General features: G+C 43.4%; 1 protein-coding gene across 6 annotated transcripts in view; it reads right to left on the reverse strand.

The window, feature by feature from the left end:
- Positions 1-16,932, reverse strand: part of FGF13 (fibroblast growth factor 13) — a 488,385-nt gene that overhangs the window by 185,218 nt on the left and 286,235 nt on the right. The window lies entirely within an intron of this gene.

Here is a 16,932-nt window from a genome sequence, read left to right on the forward strand (position 1 = left end):
CACATTTTCTTTCTAGGCCCTTTGTACATTTCCTAAGCAAGATTGTGAATTTCTAGCATTTCCTCCCTGCAAAAACAAGGTGTCTGCTTTTAAAGGGTCCACTGAAACAGTTTTTAGCCTGATAACCACCCACCAAAGTGGGTGCAAATTTGATCTGCATTTGCAGAAACGGGGAACTGACCTCAGAATGGATTTTTTCTCTTTCACACCCTTCCCAATGAGGCCATTCCATTTTGCCAGCCGTGAGTCAGTGCCTCTAAAGCTGTGATTAATGACTTGCTGACTCATTATACTCCCCCAAATGCATACACTTAACATGACATTTAGGACGACTGATACCACCAGCAAACTTCTTATGGGTAGAATAATGCTATGGTGCTTGCAAAATATAAACAGCTTATGGCTGAAATTAGATGGGATCTGAAGCTTCTGCGTTTGGCCAAACATTCCCGGCTCATTGGCTGGGATCTTAATGGGCTTTAAAAACTTTCTTTCATGTTGGGGTAAAAATGGTATAAAAACCAACCTAACTTTTAAATTAGTATTGCGTGTTTAGAACAAGTTCTTGATAGATTGCCTGTGTGTGGAATTGTTGTCTTCCTTTATAAGTCATTAAATTATGCAAGAAGGTGATGAATATTTTAGTCAGTTCTCTTTCTATTTTTCTCTAGCGTTCAGCATCAGTAATCAAAAATATTATATAGACATACTACCACAGCTTTTCCTGGCAGAGAGTTCCCTTCATCTACTACGAATGTGACTATAACTTCTTAGAATCTTGTTGTTGAATGCACATCTTTGCTAGCAACAGCTGCTGTTCAAAACATTTGCAACCATTTCCTGCCACGAGCAGATAGTTATGATAATATAGACACTTATCAAATTCCACCATCACAGCTGGAGACAAATTCTGGCTTTACCATCCAAAATATTTAAAGAAAACCTCCCAAACTTGGAACTCTTAAAAAAAAAAAAAAGAAAGAACACCCACGATTATATAGAAGCTGAGAAATTCCATTTTCATACACTGTACATAAGAAATATTTTAAGATTAAAGGACAACTGGAGGATAAAAAAGAAAAGAACGACTTTTTGATAACATCGGCAACTTCTTATTCAGAAGTACATGATAAACATCAGTAAATTGTCTTCCATTTTCATTTTTCAATAGCAACAATGACGTCACAAATGGGCATTTCTGGAGATTAATGGCAGACTGAAGCTAATAGCCTTTGGCTGACTCTCCAGTCATCAGCTTTTCCCAGCTGGTCATTAATTCCCAGAAAATGCCCTGCACTGCCATCATTATTGTTTAATTAGCTACAACTGGTTATCTGTAACATACAACAAAATTCTAGTGAAAGCGATATGCTGACTGATACAAGAACCAGCCCAAAAATTCATCATAATGGGGAAAGGATGAAGTTCACAAAAGTGTAGGATAATTGCTTTCCACAAAATTCTCTCTCTCTCCTGTTCATTCTCCAAATTGAATTTAGCAAATGCAAAAGGTGCCAAGATGAGAGCATTTAAAGAGCCATCAGTATAATAACCACAGGCACAGAACATTTCCTTGGAAATAGTGAACATCTGGGAGTTAATGGCTCAGATTTGGGTCTCAGGCTGTCTCTACTCAAGGCCCCAAACATCAGTCAATTCAGGCAAAACAGAAAAAATAATAGTCAATCCATCAGTAGCTTGGTGTCATGCTGACACAAGAGCTAGAAACATTTTGGACTTTTAAACCATAAGTGGCATTGCATTGTATAGGGAACACTTCGCTTGGGTCTACAAGATCTCTGAACTTGAGCATATTTTGGAGGAAAATTAAAACTATTATGTCAAATCCATTTATTCCCAGGGCTCCCTCAAGTAGGACAGTGGCTGCATGTGCAATTGACAGCAGCAGGACTAACAGGGAACTTCACACAGGACCCCAGCACTAAGGCAGGTGGGTACCTGAATTCTACTTCCCTAAAAAATTGATGAGGATGCAATGCTTCCAAAGGGCAGTAGCTCTAGAAAAGGGAGAGTAGGCTTGCAAAGAAGTCATCTCATCAAAACTGGAAAAAAGAATGAGATTCTTCTCTCCCTGAGTTAGTCCAATGTTTTTTGCCTTTTCCCCCCTCCTAGCGCATTCTCTTCTTGCACACAAGCCCTGTCATCTGAAAACCACTCCTCCTGTTCATTTGAACCATTTGTCCATTCAACGACTCCTACTGCCCTTCCCAAAAACAGATTTATCCAATCTTGGAGGTGGACCAAAGACTCCAGTGATTACGTACACAGTGGGTTACACAAAGCTTTCTCTAGTTTCAGAGGTTCAACTTGATTCTTCAAGACAACTAAGATGGTAAGAGTGGCTCATGGTTGATTTCCGGACCACGGGGTCCCATGCTTTGAGAAAGGCTGCTGAGCCCCATGACAACAGCTGCCAAGGAGCAGGCCTTTGCCCAGAAATTGTGCCCACATAGCCAGCGCCCTCGGCCTTGATCATACAGCCCCCCGACTCAGGATTCCAAAGTCCCACAAGAGTAGTAAAGAGTTGGAGGAGACAAGTGCACACATGCAAATCCACACATCCACAGACACGCAGACACTGACAGGTGGCATACTCAGACAAAGCGGTGACAAGAATTAAGTGACTTTCGTGGCGGGATGAGAGCTATGAGCACAATTTATGGAAGAGCTAGTTCCTGCTATAAAAGGTGTACTATTGACTAACCATTAGGTGGGCAAGCCTGCATCTAGAATTGGTTTCCTAGTAGCAGTGCTAGACTGGCACTAAATCATCCCCATTCTCCTCGAGGCATCTTAGCATTCACCAAGATCAAGGACAGGGTGGGAGGGCAGTCATGGCAAGGGAAGAGAGTTTAAGTCTAAGCCTGATGACGTGGCCTGAGCTACTCATGTCCACAGAAATACAACATCCCCATTTCAAACTAGACATAACAAAAGCACCAATCTACATCAAAACTTAATCATTGATGGGGGCTGGCCCCCTGGCCGAGTGGTTAAGTTTGCGCGCTCCGCTGCAGGCGGCCCAGTGTTTCGTTAGTTCGAATCCTGGGCGCGGACATGGCACTGCTCATCAGACCATGCTGAGGCAGCGTCCCACATGCCACAACTAGAAGAACCCACAACGAAGAATACACAACTATGTACCGGGGGGCTTTGGGGAGAAAAAGGAAAAAAATAAAAAATCTTTAAAAAAAAAAAAACTTAATCATTGATGAAATAAAAAATGCCAATGCAATGTACCTTTTAAATGCGTTTTTAATTAAAGAAGTTAATCATTTATCCCTCCTATGTTTGGAAAATGCAGTTCTTGTTTTACTCTATAACTTATCAATAAATATAACATTGGCTACATAAAACCGCTACCCAAGTATTTAGTTGTATCACAAACACTACAACGTAATTCTCAATGCCATTCCAAAAAGAAGTTTCTTTACAGATAATTTAATACAACCCCTTTGTCTTAAAACATAAGGAAAATAGAGCTCAGGAAGGGCAAGTGGCTTGACAAGTCACACAGATATTGGAAAAGCCCAGCCTAGAAGCTGGGATTCCAGTGTGTTTACCAGCAAGTCTAAAGCATAACTGCTTTGTACAAACATTGACATATTGAACAGGGGTCAGGTTCTTCAGTATTTCTTAGCTTCAAAGATTAGCCCTGTCTCCAAAAATTTTTTCTTTCTTTATTCAAAGACAGAAAGGCAACCAGAGACAGCCTAGGGAACTATTTAGACAATGCTACAAAGGCACCTGCCCCCTCACCAGGCCACTGTGATTTGCAAGGTTTCATGGCTTCAAGCTGGAAGCAGTTAACAAGCCCTCAATTATTTGATGATGCTGTTTTTTGCTTTTAAATGAACTCTTAACAAAGATGATTCAACATACTTAATTAACGATACATGATTTTAAATCAAAGCAAATCTGAGATCAGCAGGGCAACAGAAACAAATACAGCCACAGGACTGCCAATCAAAGTTACTAGAAGTGTATTAGTAACTCCAACAACTAAATAGTTAAAAAAATCTATGAAACAGAAAATATGGCAAAATATACAGATTATCAGATGTCCTTACATAATGAGAAAGAAAGCGAGAAGAAAAAGGAGCAGTTAGCGCGATTCCTCTTCCACGTCGTTCAGCAACTGTCATGCTCAACAGTACATTCAACCGCAGGATGAGTTAGCTCAATATCTCCGTTTTGCCTCCCAGCTAACTATTACTTATTTGTATATGCTATTTAAGCTTTTCTGCCACAGTGGATACAATCCAGATGGCAAGTTTAAACGTAAATGAGTAACTTAAGTAAATAATTCCCTGAACAGAACTGATCAATACTAATGATCCACTGAACGGAACTGATCAATACTAATGATCATTTGATTTGGCCAAAATCAAAACAACTTTAAAATATTTCTAGAAATTTCAGTTACCTTCTCCTTTGCAATCTCCTCCATCTCCATTCTCCCCCTCCCAAAGCACTGTTAGGTCTTCCTCCAAATTTTCTGTTTGTTCAGGCTGTTTTGCTCTTTTCATAGGAGAATGAAATGTGATCTCCCTACCATGGCGACCCCCCATCTCCTCAGTTCCACCACATGCCTCTCTTCTTTCTCACACAAGCTGTCCATTATTCTCTAGAATATGCCAGGATTTTTCCTGCCTCAAGGCCTTGCGCTTACTGCTCACTATAGCTCCTCCTTCATGTCCCTCAGGGCTCTACTTATAAGTCACCTTCTCAGAGGTGTCTTTTCAGCCACTTTAGGTAGGTTTGCACGATCTGTAATTATTTTATTTATGTATGTATGTGTCTCTTCTCTGACACTACCCACAAGAACACAAGCTCTCTGAAGCAGGAACACTATTTCTCTCATTTGCCATTCTACACGTGGGGTTCAGCACAGTGCTTCACTCATAATATATACTCAAAGAATTCTCACTAACCAAATGAAGGACGCCCTCTGCTTCATGCAGTCTTCCCACAAAGCTCAAGGAAACAGTCACCTCACTCTAACTTTTAATTTCCACATAACTTTTTAGGAAATTTATCTTGTCACGTCTTGGGACAGCTTTTTGGTTATCATAGGCTTTCACTGAAAAGTTAGATTGATAATTATTTTCATATATATGTCTTTCCTCCACAACTTGAATGCAAGTTCCCAGAGGGCAAGATGTCTCCATCTCTTTTGGTATTACCTTTGCTTCCCTAAAGGCCTACAACGCTTTGCACATGGTAGCTTTGCATGCGTAGATGAATCACTTCTGGGGAGAGTCACGTCTACCTTGAAGGCATGTGCTAAGAAGAAGTGGTAATAAATGGAAAGAGTTCAGCACATTGCCCGGCATCTGGCAGACACAGAGTAGTAGCTGCCATGGAGGAAATACTGTCTGTGACAGAGATGGGACTGTTGAGCACTGCACTCTGATGGTTAGGAAACCAGGATCCCCACCCGCACTCACCATCAACATTTAGGGTGCCCTTTGGAATGCCACTTCACCTCTCTAAGCCTCAGTTTTCTCATTTCAAAAATAAGTGATTTATGGGGCTGGCCCCGTGTCATAGCGGTTAAATTCACGCGCTCTGCTTCAGTGGCCCAGGGTTCACAAGTTCAGATCCTGGGTACGGACCTATACACTGCTCATCAAGCCACACTGTGGCAGCATCCCACATACAAAATAGAGGAAGATTGGCACAGATGTTAGCTCAGGAGCAATATTCCTCAAGGAAAAAGAGAAATATTGGCAATGGATGTTAGCTCAGGGCCAATCTTCCTCAGTAAAAAAAATAAGAAGAAAAAGTGATTTAGACTAGGCCAGAGTTTCTCAACATTGGCAGTTTTGACATTTGGGACTGGATAATTCCTTGTTTTGAGAGGCTGTTCTGTGCACTGTAGGATGTTTAATAACATCCCTGGCCTCTATCCACTAGATGCCAATAGCATCCCTCCCCAGCTTGTGACAACCAATATGTCTCCAGATACAGCCAAATATCCCTCCCAGCTGGATGAGGGCAAAATCGCCTTAGCTGAGAATCACTGGATGTGAGGACGGGTAAAGCCCCTCTGGTCTACAAACCTCTTTGGAAAGAAGTAGTACCAATCCTGGAAGTCCCTGTGTGACCCTTGAGATGCTCAGCATCCTGCAAGGACTCAGCTATTCCATTCAGGGGAGTTTGGCCCACACAGTCCACACCAAAAAGAGAGGGAAACACACTACTAAACACGACAATCATCCCGGTAACAGAAAGCCCCTGGCTGGCAAAATGTACAGCACAAGTGATACACTTCAGTGGGGCCCTTACTCAGCCTAGGGCAAAGGCTTTCTCTGGTGAGTGATGACATTGAGTAGCACTGATGGCGTTGCTTGACACTAGGTGAGTATCCTTGGGCACCTGCAGGTGGGGTCCGGCCAACCAAAGACCTGGCTCAAGTGGGGATAAGAAATAAGAAGAGGGGCTGGGAAACCCTCTCTGGCTTTATCTAAGGAGCTTTCTTGAAGGCCAGCCTTCCCATCGTCTAAAGACCCATGTCACCAGCGAGCCTGCATCCCCCTATTGAAGACAGAAATGAGTCCATTAAGGAGAAAAGTGGCAGCTTCTTCCTGCAGAGCAGAGTGCACTTTTAGAGGTCCTCTGCCCCAGCACGAATGACACATATTTTATCCCTTTTGCAATTCAAGCACAAAAGAAAGAAATGGCAAGTCCAGAGAGAATTACATTCCACCCTAGAACACTGGGTACTGCTGTACATCTCAATGGCACAGTCAGGAGAGTTGACAGCAGCCTGTTACTTTCAGGTTTCCAGCCTTATGTCATTGTATTCCCCATTGTGCACCCTGTTCAAGTACAAGCCAAAATTAAGCATCCATCATACTCACATTGGAAGGTTTGTTAAGACACAGACTGCTGGGCCCCCTCCCCGGAAGTTTCTGATTGAGGTGGTCTGTGGTGGGTGCGGAGTATTGGCATTTCTACAAGTTCCCAAGTGCTGCTGCTTCTGCTGGCCAGGGATCACACTTGGAGAATGACTGCCCCAGCTGCTCGTTTTCCCTCTTCCAGCTATCTCTGCCTGTCTGCATTCTCCTCCACACAGTACAAACACAATCTAAGCCAGTGGTTCTCAGTTGTGGTTGAGCATTAGAATCACCTGGAGATCTTTTAAAAACTAAAATACCCATGATGCCACACTAGACCAATTAAACCAGAATCTCCAGGCTGAGGCCAGAGCACTGGTAAGTTTCCAAGGTCCTTTGGTGATTTCACCGCACAGCTAGAGTTAAGAATGACTGTTGTAGGGCCAGCCTGGCGGCGGAGCGGTTAAGTTCATGTGCTCCACTTCTGTGGCCTGGGGTTTATGGTCCAGATCCTGTGCACAGACCTACACACCACTCATCAAGCCACACTGTGGTGGCATCCCACAGACAAAATAGAGGAAGATTAGCACAGATGTTAGCTCAGCAACAATCTTCCTCAAGCAAAAAGAGGAGGATTGGCAATGGATATTAGCTCAGGGCCAATCTTCCTCGCCAAAAAAAAAAAGTGACTGTTTTAAGCCTTTCCTCACTTTCCCCAGTGAACAATCCCTCTCTCCCTGTTGGAGGGTGGGCTCTGGCACCTGATTATCTTACTATTTTCATTTCTTTCCACACTTCAGCTCAGGGTTGCCACACACCCTTGTGCAGTGGTGCTATTCACTGTGTAAAATTGTATAGCAGCACACATCTCCACACCGCAGCCCCATTCCAGCCTGAGCAACCACAGTGATTTGTCCATTGCTCTACCATAGCATGAATCCACCCCACCCCGCTCTCATTGGTTTTGAATATGACTATCTCCTCACTAGCCAATTTTGCTGAACTGAGTCAAACCAAGCTCTATTCTTATTAACACCTCTTAAGATCAATGTCTTGGGCTGATGAGAACTCGTGTCTTTACCCTGAAGCCAGTCTATGATGTTGCATCTCTCCATCCTGGTCCCTCCTCATCAGCTCCCCACATAGGCTCCTCACCCTCGGAGTCCACACGGAGCCATTTCAAACTATATATATGCTGCAACCTCAACCACAGCGCAGTCCAAGCTCACAGTCACAAAACAAAATGGTACCAAGAATTCATTAGGAACATTCTTGGTGACTGGCCAGTTAAATATGCTGGCCTTTTATGACATCACAAAAGAGGAGTTTGGGCTACATTTTCCAGAAACTGCTTCCTTGAACCCTGCAATTCAGGGGTTCTCCACGCTAGCTGCAGATTCAGAATCACCTGGGCAGCATTCATAAAATGCCCATGCCTGGGCCCTACTCCAGGGATTCTGCTGTAATCGGTCTGAGTGGGGTATGGGCCTTGGTAGTAAAAAGCTCCTCAAGTGGTTCTAAGGTACAGCGAGGGTGGCAAACCAATGTGTCTAATTGAAGGAGCAAGAGAAAAATTAGAGTTACAAGCGCGAGCACAATTAGTTGCAGAGATGTTTTCCTGAGAAAAGAAGGAAGTGCTCTAGAAGAAACTAAGACTTTTAAGTTCTAGGCCCCTTAATTAAGCATGGAATACAAGTAGATCTCTCAAGGAGATAGTTTCAAAAGGCTTAGGGAATGCAGTAGGGTGTAGTGGTAAAGGCCTTATAATCAACCTGTCCTGGTTTCAAATCCCAACTCCAAGACCATAAGTGGTCTCAACAGTGTGACCTTGGGCAAGTCATGTATCCTCTTTGAGGCTTAGTTTCCTCACCCATCAAATGGGATGATAGCTATTTTTAAGTGAGGACCCTGAACCAGCAGCATAGGTATCCCCTAGGAGCTTGTTAGAAATGCAGGCTCTCAGCCCTGCCAAGTTCAGACCAACAGAATCAGAATCTGTATCTTCACAAGATTCTGAGGTGATTGCTATGCACATGAAAGTTTGAGATGCGCCTAGAACAGTGCCTGGCACAGAGTCACATAATCAGTACTCAGTATGGGTTCATTCCCTTCTCCCCTGAGGCCAAGAACTATCTGGGTAGCAGTTAAATGTATATTCATGGCAACCCAGCCATGGGGAAGAAGAAAGAGCACTGGACTTAGAAGACGTCTGCCACCAACTGCATGACCTTGGGTATGTCAACTTCCTACCTTTTACAGATGACCAAACTGAATCACAGTGTTTAACTCCTAACAGGATTGTTTTAAGAATTAAAAGAGATGATGTGGGTGGAGGCGTCCAGCACAATGCCTAGCCCTTGTTAGGTACTCCATATGTATTAAGTACTCCGTATGTATTAACTGAGGTGGAATCCAAGTCAATGTGAAAGCGTCTTTACCAAGACAAAAATGTCAGTGACCTACACTCTTGCTAGTCCAGACAAGGCTTCACATGGCCTTCATTTTAGTTTTCTAACCAAATCAGGGGAAATGACCCACAGGAGAAAAAAGATGCCTATACTGCTCACAGAATAATAAATTGACTGACAATGGTATTTCGTCCAGAATGCCATTTGGAATTTCTTGGAAATGTTTAATTGTGACTGGCTTCATTGAAAAATTTTATTTGGTCTCACTCATTTTGTTTTTAATGCAGAGTGCTTCTTGCCACAGAGTCCTAGGGACTGAAACATCTAGGCAGCCTTTAAAGATTACTTTCAGGTTGATTCCAGGCATTGATTTGGACCAAATTTTGCCTCTTCCTCCATGCATAATCATGGGGGTCAGGAAGTGGTCTTTCTCTTTAGACACAGTAAGCTAAGCGGAGGGTTCCCAGATAACTCACTGCCCCATGCATATCGTTCCAGCCAGCTCTGCTCTCTACGTGTGTGTGTGTGTGTGTGTGTGTGTGTGTGTGAGGCTAGAGACGTGCCTTTGCTTTTAGTAACTGTTAGTACAGGAGCTCCAGTTAGGCTCACAAAATGATGTCATAACTACTCACAGATACTTTCTTGCCTGACATCTTCTCAGCCTTTGATCTTAAGACCTTTCTTGGGCAACATCGCAGGCTAAATTGCTACAGAAAGCCTATTTTTCTCCTATCAGTCTTTTCCATTTTAAGAGCATTAAGTCTCAGAGGACTGAGGTTTCCTGGCCAATAGACAATAGAGTGCACTCTCAAGCATTACACCCATGTCTCCCTAGCAAATGTGCTCATCGACACCAAACTTCTCCACGTGGCATGCTAGAAGAGTCCTGCTCTACTCCTTAGCACTATGTCCTACATATTTTTTTTTTAAAGATTGGCACCTGAGCTAACAACTGTTGCCAATCTTTTTTTTCTGCTTTATCTCCCCAAATCCCCTCTATACATAGTTGTATATCTTAGCTGTGGGTCCTTCTAGTTGTGGCCCTTCATATTTTTATTTCATGTTTTGAAAGCTAATCCCTTATTCGAATCTCATGGTTGCTCCAAGTCTCCTGGGACATCTTGAGAGCTCAGGATACCTCATCTCATGGGCTCTGCTGACAGCCAGGGATTCCTTGGTCCTAGTGATAAGTGACTGGAAAATTATATTGTAATGTTGCTTAAAAATTATATGACTTGGGGCTGGCCCGGTGGTGCAGCAGTTAAGTTCGCACGTTCTGCTTCAGCGGCCCGGGGTTCACGGTTCGGATCCCAGGTGCGGATAAGGCACCGTTTGGCAAGCCATGCTGTGGTAGGCGTCCCACATATAAAGTAGAGGAAGATGGGCACAGATGTTAGCTCAGGGCCAGTCTTCCTCAGCAAAAAGAGGAGGAATGGCAGCAGATGTTAGCTCAGGGCTAATCTTCCTCAAAAAAAAATTATATGACTGGCAGAGTGGTCAGTGCCATCAAACTCACCTCTATGTCTCTATACTCCCCCCGCCCACGAAAAGGTGTCTAAGTAGCAAACTCATTTTACTTTATTAGTCAGGAAACGCTACCCTTATTTTCAAGCAAGCAGAGTTCTCATATTTCCCCTTCCTGCCAGTGTTCTGTGATCATATGTGCTTCTGTCACTTACTGGTGCCTCCTTCCCCACACAGCGACATGGATGAAAGTCCACTCAAGTACATTAGAAGCCCATCTTGACCGACCCTTTGGCAGGAACCATAAAGCAAATTCCAATATATGGGCTGATCTATAAAAACCATTTCTCCAAAACTATAAAGTATGTGTGTGTCCTTGTGGCTTTATGCACCTGGCATTCCATGTAATGTGGCTGTGCCAGTGATTCCAAAAGTAGTAAAAGAAGAAAGAAGGCAGAGGAAAAGAAGTGGGAGAAGGCTTTCCCAACCGATCAAGACATCAAGACGTAAGTCCTGGAATGTCCTGTTTCATTGAAAATATGCATTGGTTAAATCCTCCTCTCCCTAGTTAGTCATGAGCTGCACCAAGCTCCTCAAAAGGCAGTTACTTCAATTAGGCCACAGCAGCATATTCATCAACTTTCAAGCTCCGATTGTCCTCAAAACCTCCAGGAAATGCACTTCTCACCTACATGCCCTGGAAGAATTCTTCCCCCTTAGACAGTTAAAAGAGGCTTATTTTTAGCTAATGGAAAGCATTAAACAAAATTTCCCAATTAAAATAGCTGAAACACAGAAAATAATTCTAAAAAAGAAACATTCCAATTAAATGAGTGCTTTCCTTTGCACTCACGCCCGCCACAGTCTCCAACTCCCCATTCAGTAAATAGACCTGGTGTTTCTTCTCAGGAGGGCTGTCCCCGCCGGGATTTACTGATGGAAGAATATATTGGGCCAGGTTAGAACCCACTCCAAATTTGTTTGGGAAGAATCTCAAAGCAAATGGTATTTGAGTTTGTTTACGCTGGGCAGCATTTCTGTTTAAGAAAAAGGCATTACGATTATTTTAAAAGCCTCGAGCCATCAAACGTCCTTAAAACGGCATTTAATCATTTAGGTGTAAAGGAATCATAAACACTGAGATTAAACTTCCTCCTCATTCCCTACAAATCCAGCTGGTTAACTGAGGCTTCAGCAAAGGAGCACTTGGCCTCCTCTATCCTACTAAAGGCAAGGTCTTCTGAGGTGGGCTCTCAGCTGGGTTTGGTGCTCACATTTAGAACACTAGGAAGGCTCACGTTATATCTGAAAAAGGAGTAAATCTGAGTGCCTAGTGTGAACTATGCACTTTCACATATTATTTCCAGTATTCACAGTAACACGAGGAGGCAGGTATCATTATCGTCCTCATTCGACACACAGGAAACAATGTCAAAGAGGTTACGGAACATGTCCAGAGTAACCCAGCTACCAAGGAGCAGAACTGGGATTCAGACCCAGGTCTTCAGGCCTCCTGAGCCTAAACTCTTACTCACTACACCTTATGTCATGTTAGTTTGTGTATCTGTGGTGGGCAGAATAACGGCCCCTCAAAAGATGCCCATGTGCTAATCCCTGGAACCTGTGACTATGTTACCCAAGGTGGCAGATGTAATTAAAGTTGCTAATCAGTAGACCTTTAAATGTAGGCAATTGGCCTGTATTATGCAGGTTGCTCCAAGGTAATCATATGAGCTCTTAAAACCAACAGGGGAAGGTAAAAGAGTAGGTCAGAGAGACGAAAAGGAAGAGGCAGGCCAATTAAAAGTGTGAGAGGACTCAACCTGCTACTGCTGGCTTTGAAGAAGGAGGAAGGCGGCCATGAACCAAAGAATACACAGCCTCTGGAAGCTAGGAATAGCCTTCAGCTGACAGCTAGCAAGGAAATAGGGCTCTCCAACCTATCGAGAACTGAATTCTGCTAAATACCAAAATGAGCAAGGGAACAGATCCTTCTCTAGAGCTTCCAGAAAGGAATGCAGCCACGTCAAGACCTCAGTTAGGACAGGGAGATGCGTGTCTGACTTCTGACCTACAGAACTGTAAGAGAAGAATTTCGGTTGCTTAAGCCACTAAGTTTGTGGCAATTTGTTATGGCAGCAACACAAAGCTACTACAACATCCAAACCTTAATGCTGAAAACCTAAATAGGTTCTAAAGCTATGAGGCTTCTACAGATATTTTAATAACAATAATCAAACACTGTATGTGGAATTGACATATCTTCACCATCTTCAATCTGAGAAGAAAATATGCACAAAGATGTTTCCTCTGGCATTTTTACTTTCCATTCCCTCTCATAATACTAACTTTCAATATTCATTCAACAAATACTCATTATTCTCTCAACAAATATAACCTACTACCAGGCACTATTCAATCTACACAGTGTACAGAAGATGGAAAAAAATGTAGACAAAAACACCTGTCCTCATGAAGTTTACACATTTGGGGCAGGGGAGGGTGGTAAACATAGTAAATCGGTCAGATGAGACTCCAAGGGGCTCTGAGTCACTGATGGGAAGGGAGCTGCTCTGAATTGCTGCTACACTCATATACAGAAGAAGTAAACTTGTACAAGTTAAGCTTCTGACATGTCAGTTAGCTTTCTGTTACTGCAGTATAAACTAGCCTCATCCAAATAATTCAGAAAGCCTCCCTGAGAAGGTGGCGTTGGAGCAGAGGCCTGAAGGAAGCGCAGAAGAGAGTGAGCCATGGAGACATCAGGAGAAGAGTGCTCCCAGCAGAAGGAACAAAATGCAAAGATACCGAGGTAGGAGCATTTTTAGCAAATGAAGGAGGTCAATGTGGCTGGAACTGAGAGACTGAAGAGGTGAAGTCAGAATAGTGACAGGAAGCCTGCTCATGGAGGCCACTGTAATAACTCTGGTTTTAATTCTGACTGGTGGGGGGCCACTGGATGGTTTCAGGCAGAAGAGCGCTTTGATCTGGCTTATGGGTTCTAAAGCTCACTCTTGCTGCTATGTAGAGAACAGACTTCAGGGAGGAAGGATAGAAGTGTAGAGACTGGTTAGAGACAATATAATCCGGGCAAGAGATGATAGTAGTTGGTACTTAGTGGTACAGGTGCGAAGAAGTGGTTGGACTCTGGATACACACTCTAAGAATTTAGACTCTTACGAACAGAAGTTATGACTAACAGTATGCAGCATCTAACAACACTATTTAATATAGATACCTCTTGATAATGGTAATTCCATGGAATATACACTGCCCAGAGGGACAATATTTACTATAGATTAGTGAATTCTACTCTTTAGGCATAGGAGAAGAGACCTCTCCTCACACTTAGCTCTCCTCTGCAGTTTCTTACTGGATGAAATATGTCTACATAGAACACGATCATGTAGGTACCCAGCAAACATTAACGCTGCAGGAGAGTATTAACAGCAGTGACGGAGATGATGATGGGCAGTTTGCATAACAACATTCTTGAGAAATTGATTCTCTTGAGCCTTTATGCCATTCTTGTTTCTCTTCTATAAATCTATTTTCCTTCTGTCATTATGTCAAAGATTCCAGCAAACAAACTTAACACTTCAGGTGCTAGTGGGGGAAAGGAATGGTGGGAAAACCTTAGAACCGAGGCGCCTAGACTCCTAGCCCAGCTTAGGAGCTTACCCCTCACTAATCCAAGTCACATCCTCTGTGAGCTCGGATTTCCTCAAATGGAGTTGACCAGATGATCTCTCAAGTCTTTTCCATTACTTCAATTTGGGGGGAGGTTCTTCCCTCTCCTTGATATTTTCTTCAATATGAAGCTCACTATAATAACACTGCAGGCATCTCTCTGCCCATCATTCACTCTTTTCTGGATGGGGTACTGGTGAGCTTTTAAAAGGAAAATTAGCATCCCTAGCCTAGCCCCTTCCTTTTTTCTGTTCTCCTTGGGAGCCAGCTCACAACAGAAAGCATAAATTCTGCTCTGCGCCTCTATGCATTAAGTTTTGCAGGTGGAGGTCCCGTGCCAGGTGAGGGATAGGAGACTAAGACAGGAGTCTGCTATGGCCCAGAGCTGCCTATGACTGAGTTGATATATGTGTCTAATTATGGGGTTGATCGTTAAAATGTCCACTTCTTCACAGATAAATGCCTCGTCTCCTAGTATTAGCTTTATTAAAATAAAGGTGATATTTGGTTGTTCATACATCTTTCTCTTATGACTTGTTTCTTAATTGGTTCACAATTTGAACAGAGGAAGAAAAGTGTTGTTTCTCCCCCAAAAACCTCCCATCAATATTTGTGAATGCTCAGAATAATGGCTTCTAGAGTACCGGAGAAGTCCTAAATCCTCTACAGAATGTGAATCTCTTCTGGCCAATTTGGCTCATGGCAGTTACCATTGTTTTTCACGGCTAAGGTCAGTACCAGGAGGCCTGCACTCATAGGCCAAGAGAAATGGAAAGGAGAAATGAGGACAGGAAGACGTAGAAGGGAGAGGAGACATGAGTGTGTGCCAGCTTGCTCCTTCACAGATGGAAGGAGCAGGCAGCCGCATTAATTTAAAAACCTGGGGCTGGCTCCGTGGCTGAGTGGTTAAGTTTGTGTGCTCTGCTTTGGCGGCCAGGGGTTTGTCCGTTCAGATCCTGGGCATCAGGGCGTGGACCTACACACAGCTCATCCAGCCATGCTGTGGGGGCATCCCACATAGAAGAACTAGAATGATCTAGGATATACAACTATGTGCTTGGACTTCGGGGATAAAAAAAAAAACCCTTCTGCTAGGGCCAGCCTGGTGGCATAGTGGTTAAGTTCACACTCTCCACTTTGGCAGCCCAGGGTTCATGGGTTTGGATCTGGGGCTGGACCTACATACCGCTCCCCAAGCCATGTTGTGGTGGTGTCCCACACACAAAAAATAGAGGAAGATTGGCACAGATGTTAGCTTAGGGACAGTCTTCCTCACCAAAAACAACAATAATAAAAATAATAAAAATAAAAATAAAAATAAATAGGGGCCGGCCCCACGGCAAAGTGGTTAAATTCACACACTCCACTTCAGCAGCCCAGGGTTTTGCTGGTTCAGATCCTGGGCGCGGACATGGCACTGCTCATCAAGCCATGCTGAGGCAGCGTCCCACATGCCACAACTAGAAGGACCCATAACTAAAAATATGTAACTATGTATCAGGGGGCTTTGGTGAGAAACAGGAAAAATAAAATCTTTAAATAAATAAATAAATACCTTCTGCTGACATGGAAATCACTAGCTATTGATGATTTTCTTATATCTCACAAGAACCCCAGTCAACAGTCCTATTTCAAAGCAGCAAGAAGGGAATGGAGAGGGATAATATAGGTCATACACGGGGATAGGGACATTAATGCAGATGAGAATTCATTCCTCTTAGATTGCACTGGAGCAAAGTGTCCATACTGGGAGGCAGCACAAGATTCCCAAATTTGACCTCCCTGTCTTTTCTGAGGGTCCCTGCCAGTTAGTCCCTTCTGACAAGCCTCTAATGTTTACATTAATTAGACTCATACCGAGAAACCTAGTCATTTGAGGAGTGCCTGTTGGCACCACCAGGAAATTGAGAGGCTGGCCCGGTGGCGCAGCAGTTAAATGAACTCATTCTGCTTCGGTGGCCCAGGGTTCATCGTTTTGGATCCCGGATGCGGACATGGCACCTCTTGGCATGCCATACTGTGGGAGGCGTCCCACATGTAAAGTAGAGGAAGATGGGCATGGATGTTAGCTCAGGGCCAGTGTTCCTCAGCAAAAAGAGTAGGATTGGCAGCAGTTAGCTCAGGGCTAATCTTCCTCAAAAAAAAAAAAAAAAAGAAATTGAAACATACCACTCTTCACAAGCTTGAGGAGTGGGGGAGTGGAACTATGTCCCAGTTCTCATACTAAAGATGGCCCTCTGCTTTCTCCTTAATGGAGAATTCAGTGGAGTTCAAGATTGCATGCAAGAAAGCCAGGGCAGAATGTTCCACACAAATTCTCTCCCACCCAATTAGGCATTTAGTTGCTGAGTGGTGGAGGAGGTACATTTAGAGTTCCTATGAAATGCAGAAGCATCACAATTGGTAATCTTTCAGAGTTGTCTAAAGAGCAGTTCTTTCCTCTTTCCCAATGTCTTTGCATAACACTTGTTTAACTGACAACTCCATAAAGACAAGCTTAATGCATG

Source organism: Equus asinus, chromosome X (assembly GCF_041296235.1).
Source record: "Equus asinus isolate D_3611 breed Donkey chromosome X, EquAss-T2T_v2, whole genome shotgun sequence".
In the NCBI taxonomy this organism is placed as follows: Eukaryota; Metazoa; Chordata; class Mammalia; order Perissodactyla; family Equidae; genus Equus; species Equus asinus.